This window comes from Primulina huaijiensis, chromosome 7 (assembly GCF_012295235.1).
Source record: "Primulina huaijiensis isolate GDHJ02 chromosome 7, ASM1229523v2, whole genome shotgun sequence".
In the NCBI taxonomy this organism is placed as follows: domain Eukaryota; kingdom Viridiplantae; phylum Streptophyta; class Magnoliopsida; order Lamiales; family Gesneriaceae; genus Primulina; species Primulina huaijiensis.
In genome coordinates, this window is record NC_133312.1 from 18,469,167 (window position 1) to 18,476,444 (window position 7,278).

The window sequence follows — 7,278 nt, forward strand, 5'->3', positions numbered from 1 at the left end:
GGTCAACAATGACTCGAGGGAATAAACAGCCCACTCAATTTCGGATGCGATCATACCAGCACTAATGCATCGGATCCCATCAGAACTCTGAAGTTAAGCGTGCTTCGACGAGAGCAGTACTAGGATGGGTGACCCCCTGGGAAGTCCTCGTGTTGCACCCTTTTTCGTTTTTTTCTATTTTTGATTTGTTTTTTTACAGATGATTTTCGGCTCCAATCATCTCGATCTCGATCGTGACCGGATAAGACATGTGAAATTGACGTAGCTCGGGCCGTTTTGGATTTGGACAAAATCGTAGGCTAATTTTATTGTAGACGGGCCAACAGACGAGACTCATGACTCCGCCATGAGTCGGAGAGATTTTAGCAGAATCCCTTCTCTAAGACCCTCTAATTTGCGATTTTCCGCTTTCGGTAAGCTTCTGTTTCCCCGAGAAATCGGCCTACGAAGGTCGCAATTCGATTCTGGTTCCATTTTCTCGTATCTCTGGCATAGTAATGGCTTTAGCTTTGCTAATTTTTTATTCTTCTACTACCTTTTTTTTATATTATATTTTCTCGGAACATTTAGCGATTTTTAACGTTGTTAGCTGGTTCTATACGAAAGGGCGTGCAGATTACTCCGGAGACAATTATTTCTACAGTTTTAGTCATAATTCACGTAAACGGTTGCGACACGAGGACTTCACATGGAGGTCACCCATCCTAGTGCTGCCCTCGCGCAGGCAGGCTTAATTTCGGGGTTCTGATGGGGCAAGAGCAGTGCCGTGTGTTTTCTCTCTCCTCCTGGTCCACATGTACTCGAGCGATTAAAAAGCCCACACAATGTCGGGTGCGATCATACCAGCATTGATGCACTGGATCCAATCAGAACTACGAAGTTAAGCGTGCTTGGGCGAGAACAGCACTAGGATGGGTGACCCCTTGGGAAGTCCTCGTGTTGCTCCTCTTTTTCGTATTTTTTTTATTTTTGATTCTTTTTTTTACAAATGATTTTGGCTCCAATCATCTAGATCTCGGTCGGGGCCAGATAAAACATGTGAAATTGACGTAGCTCGGGTCGTTTCGGATTTGGGCAAAATCGTAGGATAATTTGATTGTAGATGGGCCAACGGACGAGACTCATGACTTCGTCATGAGCTGGCGAGATTTTTGCCGAATTCCTTCTCTAAGACCCTCTAATTTGCGATTTTTCGCTTTCGGTAAGCTTCTGTTTCCCCGAGAAATCAGCCTACGAAGGTCTCAATTCGATTCTGAATCCATTTTCTCGTAAATCTGGCATAGTAATGGCTTTAGCTTCGTTAATTTCTTATTTTTCTACTAACTTTTTTATATTATATTTTCTCGAAACATTCATCGATGTTTGTTGTTGTGAGCCGGTTCTATACGAAAGAGCGTGCAGATTACTCCGGAGACAATTATTTCTACAGTTTTAGTCATAATTCACGTAAACGGTCCCGACACGAGGACTTCCCAGGGAGGTCACCCATCCTAATGCTGCCCTCGCGCAGGCACGCTTAACTTCGGGGTTCTGATGGGGCGAGAGCAGTGCCGCGCGTTGTCTCTCTCCTCCTGGTCCACACGTGCTCGAGGGATATATGAATAAACAGCCCTCTAAATGTCGGGTGCGAACATACCAGCACTAATGTACCGAATCCCATCAGAACTACGAAGTTAAGCGTGCTTGGGCGAGAGCAGTACTAGGATGGGTGACCCCTTGACAAGTCCTCGTGTTGCACCCCTTTTTCGTTTTTTTCTATTTTTGATTCTTTTTTTTACAGATGATTTTTTGCTCCAATCATCTCGATCTCGATCGGGACCGGATAAGACATGTGAAATTGACGTAGCTCGGGCCGTTTTGGATTTGGACAAAATCGTAGGCTAATTTGATTGTAGACGGGCCAACGGACGAGACTCATTACTATGCAATGAGCCGGCGAGATTTTAGCCGAATTCCTTCTCTAAGACCCTCTAATTTGCGATTTTCCGCTTTCGGTAAGCTTCTGTTTCCCCGAGAAATTGGACTACGAAGGTCGCAATTCGAATCTGGTTCCATTTTCTCGTAACTCTGGCATAGGAATGGCTTTAGCTTCGCTAATTTCTTATTCTTCTACTAATTTTTTTTCTTTATATTATATTTTCTCGAAACATTCAGCGATTTTTGTCGTTGTGAGCCGGTTCTATACGAAAGGGAGTGCAGATTACTCCGGAGACAATTATTTCTACAGTTTTAGTCATAATTCACGTAAACGGTCGCGACACGAGGACTTCCAAGGGAGGTCACCCATCCTAGTGCTGCCCTCGCGCAGGCACGCTTAACTTCGGGATTCTGATGGGGCGAGAGAAGTGCCGCACGTTGTATCCCTCCTCCTGGTCCACACATTCTCGAGGGATATAAACATAAACAGCCCTCCAAATGTCGGTTGCGATCATACCAGCACTAATGCACCAGATCCCATCAGAACTTCGAAATTAAGCGTGCTTGGGCGAGAGCAGTACTAGGATGGGTGACCCCCTGGGAAGTCCTCGTGTGGCACCCCTTTTTGTTTTTTTCTATTTTTGATTCTTTTTTTTTCTGCAGATGATTTTCGGCTCCAATCATCTCGATCTCGTTCGGGACCGGGTAAGACATGCGAAATTGACGTAGCTCGGGCCGTTTTGGATTTGGAAAAAATCGTAGGCTAATTTGATTGTAGACGGGCCAACGGACGAGACTCATTACTGTGCAATGAGCCGGCGAGATTTTAGCCGAATTCCTTCTCTAAGACCCTCTAATTTGCAATTTTCCGCTTTCGGTAAGCTTCTGTTTCCCCGAGAAATCGGCCTACGAAGGTCGCAATTCGATTCTGGTTCCATTTTCTCGTAACTCTGGCTTAGTAATGGCTTTAGCTTCGCTAATTTCTGATTCTTCTACTAATTTTTTTCTTTATATTATATTTTCTCGAAACATTCAGCGATTTTTGTCGTTGTCAGCGGGTTCAATACGAAAGGGCGTGCGGATTACTCCGGAGACAATTATTTCTACAGTTTTAGTCATAATTCACGTAAACGGTCGCGACACGAGGACTTCCCAGGGAGGTCACCCATCCTAGTGCTGCCCTCGCGCAGGCACACTTAACTTCGGGATTCTGATGGGGCGAGAGAAGTGCCGCACGTTGTATCCCTCCTCCTGGTCCACACATTCTCGAGGGATATAAACATAAACAGCCCTCCAAATGTCGGGTGCGATCATACCAGCACTAATGCACCAGATCCCATCATAACTCCGAAATTAAGCGTGCTTGGGCGAGAGTAGTACTAGGATGGGTGACCCCCTGGGAAGTCCTCGTGTGGCACCCCTTTTCGTTTTTTTCTATTTTTGATTCTTTTTTTTTTTCTGCAGATGATTTTCGGCTCCAATCATCTCGATCTCGATCGGGACCGGATAAGACATGCGAAATTGACGTAGCTCGGGCCGTTTTGGATTTGGACAAAATCGTAGGCTAATTTTATTGTAGACGGGCCAACGGACGAGACTCATTACTGTGCAATGAGCCGGCGAGATTTTAGCCGAATTCCTTCTCTAAGACCCTCTAATTTGCGATTTTCCGCTTTCGGTAAGCTTCTGTTTGCCCGAGAAATCGGACTACGAAGGTCGCAATTCGATTCTGGTTCCATTTTCTCGTAACTCTGGCATAGCAATGGCTTTAGCTTCGCTAATTTCTTATTCTTCTACTAATTTTTTTCTTTATATTATATTTTCTCGAAACATTCGGCGATTTTTGTCGTTGTGATCCGGTTCTATACGAAAGGGCGTGCAGATTACTCCGGAGACAATTATTTCTACAGTTTTAGTCATAATTCACGTAAACGGTCGCGACACGAGGACTTCCCAGGGAGGTCACCCATCCTAGTGCTGCCCTCGCGCATGCACGCTTAACTTCGGGGTTCTGATGGGGCGAGAGCAGTGCCGCGCGTTGTCTCTCTCCTCCTGGTCCACACGTGCTCGAGGGATATATGAATAAACAGCCCAATAATTGTCGGGTGCGATCATACCAGCACTAATGCACCGGATCCCATCAGAACTCCGAAGTTAAGCGTGCTTGGGCGAGAGCAGTACTAGGATGGGTGACCCCCTGGGAAGTCCTCGTGTTGCACCCTTTTTTCGTTTTTTTCTATTTTTGATTCTTTTTTTCTTTTTTACAGATGATTTTTTGCTCCAATCATCTCGATCTCGATCGGGACCGGATAAGACATGTGAAATTGACGTAGCTCGGGCCGTTTTGGATTTGGACAAAATCGTAGGCTAATTTGATTGTAGACGGGCCAACGGACGAGACTCATTACTATGCAATGAGCCGGCGAGATTTTAGCCGAATTCCTTCTCTAAGACCCTCTAATTTGCGATTTTCCGCTTTCGGTAAGCTTCTGTTTGCCCGAGAAATCGGACTACGAAGGTCGCAATTCGATTCTGGTTCCATTTTCTCGTAACTCTGGCATAGCAATGGCTTTAGCTTCGCTAATTTCTTATTCTTCTACTAATTTTTTTCTTTATATTATATTTTCTCGAAACATTCGGCGATTTTTGTCGTTGTGATCCGGTTCTATACGAAAGGGCGTGCAGATTACTCCGGAGACAATTATTTCTACAGTTTTAGTCATAATTCACGTAAACGGTCGCGACACGAGGACTTCCCAGGGAGGTCACCCATCCTAGTGCTGCCCTCGCGCATGCACGCTTAACTTCGGGGTTCTGATGGGGCGAGAGCAGTGCCGCGCGTTGTCTCTCTCCTCCTGGTCCACACGTGCTCGAGGGATATATGAATAAACAGCCCAATAATTGTCGGGTGCGATCATACCAGCACTAATGCACCGGATCCCATCAGAACTCCGAAGTTAAGCGTGCTTGGGCGAGAGCAGTACTAGGATGGGTGACCCCCTGGGAAGTCCTCGTGTTGCACCCTTTTTTCGTTTTTTTCTATTTTTGATTCTTTTTTTCTTTTTTACAGATGATTTTTTGCTCCAATCATCTCGATCTCGATCGGGACCGGATAAGACATGTGAAATTGACGTAGCTCGGGCCGTTTTGGATTTGGACAAAATCGTAGGCTAATTTGATTGTAGACGGGCCAACGGACGAGACTCATTACTATGCAATGAGCCGGCGAGATTTTAGCCGAATTCCTTCTCTAAGACCCTCTAATTTGCGATTTTCCGCTTTCGGTAAGCTTCTGTTTGCCCGAGAAATCGGACTACGAAGGTCGCAATTCGATTCTGGTTCCATTTTCTCGTAACTCTGGCATAGCAATGGCTTTAGCTTCGCTAATTTCTTATTCTTCTACTAATTTTTTTCTTTATATTATATTTTCTCGAAACATTCGGCGATTTTTGTCGTTGTGATCCGGTTCTATACGAAAGGGCGTGCAGATTACTCCGGAGACAATTATTTCTACAGTTTTAGTCATAATTCACGTAAACGGTCGCGACACGAGGACTTCCCAGGGAGGTCACCCATCCTAGTGCTGCCCTCGCGCATGCACGCTTAACTTCGGGGTTCTGATGGGGCGAGAGCAGTGCCGCGCGTTGTCTCTCTCCTCCTGGTCCACACGTGCTCGAGGGATATATGAATAAACAGCCCAATAATTGTCGGGTGCGATCATACCAGCACTAATGCACCGGATCCCATCAGAACTCCGAAGTTAAGCGTGCTTGGGCGAGAGCAGTACTAGGATGGGTGACCCCCTGGGAAGTCCTCGTGTTGCACCCTTTTTTCGTTTTTTTCTATTTTTGATTCTTTTTTTCTTTTTTACAGATGATTTTTTGCTCCAATCATCTCGATCTCGATCGGGACCGGATAAGACATGTGAAATTGACGTAGCTCGGGCCGTTTTGGATTTGGACAAAATCGTAGGCTAATTTGATTGTAGACGGGCCAACGGACGAGACTCATTACTATGCAATGAGCCGGCGAGATTTTAGCCGAATTCCTTCTCTAAGACCCTCTAATTTGCGATTTTCCGCTTTCGGTAAGCTTCTGTTTCCCCGAGAAATCGGACTACGAAGGTCGCAATTCGATTCTGGTTCCATTTTCTCGTAACTCTGGCATAGCAATGGCTTTAGCTTCGCTAATTTCTTATTCTTCTACTAATTTTTTTCTTTATATTATATTTTCTCGAAACATTCGGCGATTTTTGTCGTTGTGATCCGGTTCTATACGAAAGGGCGTGCAGATTACTCCGGAGACAATTATTTCTACAGTTTTAGTCATAATTCACGTAAACGGTCGCGACACGAGGACTTCCCAGGGAGGTCACCCATCCTAGTGCTGCCCTCGCGCATGCACGCTTAACTTCGGGGTTCTGATGGGGCGAGAGCAGTGCCGCGCGTTGTCTCTCTCCTCCTGGTCCACACGTGCTCGAGGGATATATGAATAAACAGCCCAATAATTGTCGGGTGCGATCATACCAGCACTAATGCACCGGATCCCATCAGAACTCCGAAGTTAAGCGTGCTTGGGCGAGAGCAGTACTAGGATGGGTGACCCCCTGGGAAGTCCTCGTGTTGCACCCTTTTTTCGTTTTTTTCTATTTTTGATTTTTTTTTTCTTTTTTACAGATGATTTTTTGCTCCAATCATCTCGATCTCGATCGGGACCGGATAAGACATGTGAAATTGACGTAGCTCGGGCCGTTTTGGATTTGGACAAAATCGTAGGCTAATTTGATTGTAGACGGGCCAACGGACGAGACTCATTACTATGCAATGAGCCGGCGGGATTTTAGCCGAATTCCTTCTCTATGACTCTCTAATTTGCGATTTTCCGCTTTCGGTAAGCTTCTGTTTCCTTGAGAAATCGGCCTACGAAGGTCGCAATTCGATTCTGGTTCCATTTTCTCGTAACTCTGGCATAGGAATGGCTTTAGCTTCGCTAATTTGTTATTCTTCTACTAATTTTTTTCTTTATAATATATTTTCTCGAAACATTCAGCGATTTTTTTCGTTGTGAGCCGGTTCTATACGAAAGGGCGTGCAGATTACTCCGGAGACAATTATTTCTACAGTTTTAGTCATAATTCACGTAAACGGTCGCGACACGAGGACTTCCCAGGGAGGTCACCCATCCTAATGCTGCCCTCGCGCAGGCACGCTTAACTTCGGGGTTCTGATGGGGCGAGAGCAGTGCCGCGCGTGGTCTCTCTCCTCCTGGTCCACACGTGCTCGAGGGATATATGAATAAACAGTCCTCTAAATGTTAGGTGCAATCATACCAGCACTAATGCACCGGATCCCATCAGAACTC

At 45.6% G+C, this 7,278-nt stretch overlaps 8 non-coding genes and 1 pseudogene across 8 annotated transcripts; all 9 read left to right on the forward strand.

Moving 5' to 3' along the window:
- Positions 1-42: 42 nt before the first annotated feature.
- On the forward strand, positions 43-161 carry LOC140981928 (5S ribosomal RNA). The gene has a single exon (XR_012176200.1). It is a non-coding gene; the product is annotated as a 5S ribosomal RNA (ribosomal RNA).
- Positions 162-829: 668 nt separating this feature from the next.
- On the forward strand, positions 830-948 carry LOC140981940 (5S ribosomal RNA; annotated as a pseudogene).
- A 674-nt stretch (positions 949-1,622) lies between these two features.
- LOC140981933 (5S ribosomal RNA) lies at positions 1,623-1,741 on the forward strand. Its single transcript, XR_012176205.1, has one exon. It is a non-coding gene; the product is annotated as a 5S ribosomal RNA (ribosomal RNA).
- A 679-nt stretch (positions 1,742-2,420) lies between these two features.
- LOC140981926 (5S ribosomal RNA) lies at positions 2,421-2,539 on the forward strand. The gene has a single exon (XR_012176198.1). It is a non-coding gene; the product is annotated as a 5S ribosomal RNA (ribosomal RNA).
- Positions 2,540-3,219: 680 nt separating this feature from the next.
- LOC140981911 (5S ribosomal RNA) lies at positions 3,220-3,338 on the forward strand. The gene has a single exon (XR_012176184.1). It is a non-coding gene; the product is annotated as a 5S ribosomal RNA (ribosomal RNA).
- A 682-nt stretch (positions 3,339-4,020) lies between these two features.
- LOC140981874 (5S ribosomal RNA) lies at positions 4,021-4,139 on the forward strand. Its single transcript, XR_012176150.1, has one exon. It is a non-coding gene; the product is annotated as a 5S ribosomal RNA (ribosomal RNA).
- Positions 4,140-4,823: 684 nt separating this feature from the next.
- LOC140981925 (5S ribosomal RNA) lies at positions 4,824-4,942 on the forward strand. The gene has a single exon (XR_012176197.1). It is a non-coding gene; the product is annotated as a 5S ribosomal RNA (ribosomal RNA).
- Positions 4,943-5,626: 684 nt separating this feature from the next.
- On the forward strand, positions 5,627-5,745 carry LOC140981937 (5S ribosomal RNA). The gene has a single exon (XR_012176208.1). It is a non-coding gene; the product is annotated as a 5S ribosomal RNA (ribosomal RNA).
- Positions 5,746-6,429: 684 nt separating this feature from the next.
- Positions 6,430-6,548, forward strand: LOC140981946 (5S ribosomal RNA). Its single transcript, XR_012176211.1, has one exon. It is a non-coding gene; the product is annotated as a 5S ribosomal RNA (ribosomal RNA).
- Positions 6,549-7,278: the final 730 nt, after the last annotated feature.